This window comes from Otolemur garnettii, unplaced genomic scaffold (assembly GCF_000181295.1).
Source record: "Otolemur garnettii isolate 467f Iridium unplaced genomic scaffold, OtoGar3 scaffold00062, whole genome shotgun sequence".
In the NCBI taxonomy this organism is placed as follows: Eukaryota; Metazoa; Chordata; class Mammalia; order Primates; family Galagidae; genus Otolemur; species Otolemur garnettii.
In genome coordinates, this window is record NW_003852457.1 from 11,112,080 (window position 1) to 11,116,939 (window position 4,860).

Sequence of the window (4,860 nt, forward strand, 5' to 3'; positions counted from 1 at the left end):
TGCCTCTGCCTCCCAAGTAGCTGGGACCACAGGCGCCCGCCACAACGCCTGGCTATTTTTTGGTTGCAGCCATCATTGTTGTTTGGCGGGTCCGGGCTGAGGATTCGAACTCGCCACCTTAGGTGTACGTGGCTGGTGCCTTAGCCAGTTGAGCTATAGGCGCCGAGCCCAGACAATTTCTTAAAACACAAACTCTTATAGTTTCAGAAAAATAAAAAGCTGTGTTGAATGGTGGACACGTAGAATTGCCAGATTTAGGAAATATAAATGCAGGATACTCAGTGAAATTTGAATTTCAGATAAACAATGAATTGCTTTTTATTATGGGAATGTCCTATGCAATATATAGTACATGCATAATGACTGTTATTTTTTGAGATATGAATGTGACTGGGTGCCTTTTCCTTTATATGGCACCGCTAAGTAGGTAGGGGAGAAGTTGCTGGCCAGGGCTAACTCCAAAACAGAAAAACTCTGAGACATTAATGAGTGGGATTAGAAGCATGACTGACCCAGAAAGCCCTTTAGACTCTCTCACATGAGCTGAGTGACCTCTAGTCTCTTCCACTGGCTTGTGGGGAAATGTGTACTGTTTGTACTTTCTAGTTACTTGCATCTCTGCTGGTCTCTTCTCTGGGCCTATAGATTTGTGTAGCTTGTTTTGTTACTTGTTAGTAAGGAGAGGACATATAAAATCCTTGGTGTGATCCAAGTAGTGAGTTGGCATCAGATGAGGGTCTCAGATGAGACCTCCTGTGTGCTCTGCCCTGACTTCTCCTTATTGGCTTTTGAGAGGTTGAGGAGAAAGGGTAGCTGGGAAGCACTGTTGGGTCTCATGCTGCTGCTGCTTCACAGAAGCTTACTTCGTTATGTTACACTATGTCCTACTAATAGCATGCTCCCCAAATTAGCTTTCTCAAATGAAAAAGAATAAAGGAGAATGAAGTATTTGGGTACCAGAAAATGAGTCCTTGATCTCCCAGCATCAATGAAGAGTTGATATTCTGTGAATTCCAATGGACTGGCAAGGCCTCAGAAGGGAGGGGACACCCTTTTTTCTGAAGCGGTTTGTAGGAAGATCTGTGGAAGATCTACTTCTCAGGACCTGGCTGGCTGCTTTTGCCTTGTAAGTATTCCTAGGTGCTTGGGTGGTTTCCTTTCTTTTTTGAAGTGGCCGCTCCCTCCCTCTCTTCTCTATAAGTCGGTTTTAAGGAGTGAGGCAAACTCTCCCTGCCTCCTCCTTTTTGCTCACCTGAAAATAAGTACACAAGCCCTTTCCCCTTTCAGGCTTTGATGTTTATTGCTACAAAGAAATAGAAGATTAACAAAAAATAGCCAGTGTGGACATGTAGCTTTGGGAATTGTACTGGTCTATCTCTAAACCTTCATGTGCCTTCTGGACCAGGATTCAGCTGCTTTCAGAGATGAGAGGCCTGGAAAAGATAGTAGGGGGGGGGGCCCACTGATAATGGGAAGAATGGACAGGGACCAAGAGCAGCAGAGACTTTGACCAGTAAGGAAGAGACCCCAGAGAAGGTGACCTGGGAGATGGAACTCCCATTTTATCAAGTGTCTTCTACATGCAGGATCTCATGACTGCTGCAGTGGAAAGACACAGTCTCTGCCACCAGGAGATTTGCAGTCTGACACAGAAGGTGATATGTAAACAAGCAATTAGAGTATTAGATTAATGGAGGTGAGGACAAATTGTACTAGAGCACTAGAGAATGAGCATCGAAGTCAGCCTGGAATCAGGAGAGGTCTTCCAGAAGAGAGGACAGTTAAGCTGAGACTTGAAGGATAACGAGGGGTTGGCAAGTGGGTGACGGAGGGCAAGGTGTTCCGGGTGGAGGAGCTAGCATGTGCAAAAGCATAGCAGTAAGGTGTGATCAGGATTGAGGGGGCAGGGTTGCTGGAGGACATGGGGAAGGTGAGAGAGAATAGAGGAAGAAGAAGGCAAGGGGCAAGGCCCCTTAGATCTTAGATGTTGTAAGAAGCTGAAGTTAAACACTGTGTAGATCAGGGGAAGCCATTGAAGTATTTTGAGTGTGGGAGCAAATGTCACATTTCATCTTCACATTAATCCTTTGTGGTAGAAAGTAAGTTGTATGGTGAATTTAAAATTGGAGAAGTGGAAGCTCAGGGAGGTAAAATGAAGGCCTCAATTTCAGAGAATAAATGGGAGAGTGAGGACTCAATTCCATTTATGTCTGACTGCAGAGTCCAGGCACTTCCCATTTTACAGAATTCTTTAGTCTGGAGAGGAAGGATATGGAAAGAAGGGCCTCCGAACTTCTATACTCTGCTAAAAAGCATGCCTACTAATGGGCCGTCCTTGGGGCTGGGTACTCACTGCCTGGAGGGAGAGCCAATTCATTAAGCTCTCTTCTCTTCTTTTCTTTTCTTTCTTTCTTTTTTTTTCCTATTAAATCATAGCTGTGTACATTCATGCAGTCATGGGGTACAGTGTGTTGGTTTTATATACAATTGAAATATTTTCATCAAACTGGTTAACATAGCCTTCATGGCATTTTCTTAGTTATTGTGTTAAGACATTTATATTCTACATTTAGAAAGATTCACATGTACCCTTGTAAGATGAACTATAGGTGCAGTGCCAACAATCCGCTCCCTCCACCCCTCGTCCTCCCTCCCCTCCCCTCCCTCTCTCCTTTCCCCATATGCCCCCTTCTTAAGCTGTAAGCATCTGTGGTTTTGGTATGGAAACTCACAGGACAACCAAGTGAACTGAACATTTTAGAAAGAACGTTTTAGAAAAATTCCTGGCTTTCTGGAATGTTTGCTTAGAGTCAGTGACTGATTTGAGGAAGGAGCTCTGTATGTTGGTGGAGGCACTTTCGAGTTGGACAAATAATATGTAAACCTTTCAAAATGTGGCTACAAAAGGTTTTGTTTTATTTTTTTTTTTTTTTGAGACAGAGCCTCAAGCTATCCCCCTGGGTAGAGTGCCATGGCATCACGCTCACAGCAACCTCCAACTCCTGGGCTCAAGCAAGTCTCCTGCCTCAGCCTCCCAAGTAGCTGGGACCACAGGCGCCCGCCACAAATGGCCTGGCCATTTTTTGGTTGCAGCCATCATTGTTGTTTGGCGGGCCCGGGCTGGGGATTTGAACCCGCCACCTTAGGTGTATGTGGCTGGTGCCTTAGCTGCTTGAGCCACAGGCGCCGAGCCTACAAAAGGTTTTTGTAGGCTGGGATTGTTAATTAAAATCATGTACCATATAGGAGTATTAACAATAGTTGTTCTACCCAGGTTGGAGTCACTAACAGTAACATTTCGACCTGATAAGGTGTGTAAATAAATTGGCATTGTTAAAGCAGGTCAAATACAGTAGGAAAAGTATGCCAAAACCAAAGTCCTCTATGGAATTCATTCTTCCTTTGGGTCCCCAACATTCACAATTGTAGACTATCAGCAAGAACTCTCTGGCTGATGGTAATTGGCTCTGGTACACAGATGATGCACTAATGAAACCCTAACTGGGTCTCAACACACAGAGCTTTACTGAATGAGAATAAAATACTGACTGTTACTGAGAACATAGGGACAATCTATACACTTGTGTAACTTGTATACCAGCCTAGACAAGACTTTTATGCTCCTATGAGGAAAGGAATACCAAAAAGTTGCTAACATTACTATTCTTACTCATGAAAATATTAATCTCATGCTGAAAATATGCTAAGAACTAAGCAGCATTTAAGCAACAGAATCAATGAAAATGTGTTTTATTATTTTTGTTTTTCCCACTAGTTACAAATGCTTAAGTTTTCATGACAAAATTTCATCAGTATGCATTGAACATAATTAATTTGAAATGTTCTGATTCTTTAATGCCAAAGCAAGGACTTTATTCTTTCTTTTGCATCATTTCCTCTTTCTTCTTGCTTTCTCTCTCTCCTTTGAGCACTTCCCAGGTCTCTAAAGTGGATGGATTGCCACCTGGGCCCTTGTACTGAACTGACTATGTTAGGATGTTTACCTGGCTGTTTCCCATTGCTGGCCTCACAGCAATGGGATGAGGTATAAATTAATTGGGTGATTTGGGACCGTCCAATTCCCAGGCTCACCTCATTATTACCTTAGTCATGTCTTGCGACTTGCGAGAATGTGTAGGGAATTGATAGAGCAATAAATGATGTTCAAATCAAGTAGTAACATGGCTGAGACCTGGTAACAGTGCCTTTTGTGTGTTGGGCTTTGCATCAGCCACGTGTTCCCATCTCTCCACACAATGATATGATGATGGGTCCTGCGGATCAGAGCCTGGCATACACAGGGGGATTCTCAGAGAGATGGGTGTCCAACTGCATGGGTAGTATGCGTAGCAGATGTACTTGATGGGGTCCCAGTTGGGAAAGGAAATTTCTTTTTCCTCGTCCTCATCACTTTTCAGTGTTTATGAATGAGACTTACGGGTATGTAAAGATTCAGATTGCCTGGTGAGCTTATCAGTGTCCACCCTTATGGTTTTAGTGATTGCTATCCATGCATTTTCTCTATTAAGACCTATTTCCATAGTCCTAGGAATTCTGGGAAGTGGCAGAGGTGGGATTATCCACACAGAGGTAATGAATGGCTTAGGGCACACTGTCATCACTGGTCTGTACATGGGCCCTCTCTCTTGTTTTCTATCCTTACACCCTCCTCCCAGGCCCTCCTCTCCTAGGATCCATGATATTTAACATGTATCTTTTGGTTATATGTGTTTTCGCAAAATGAATATTTTTATTTTAAGGCCATGGGTTTTTAAATTTATATAAATTATACTGGGTTATAGACTTCATTTGTTTACTTTTCAAAGTACAATATTTTAGAGATGACTTCAGGTCACTGTC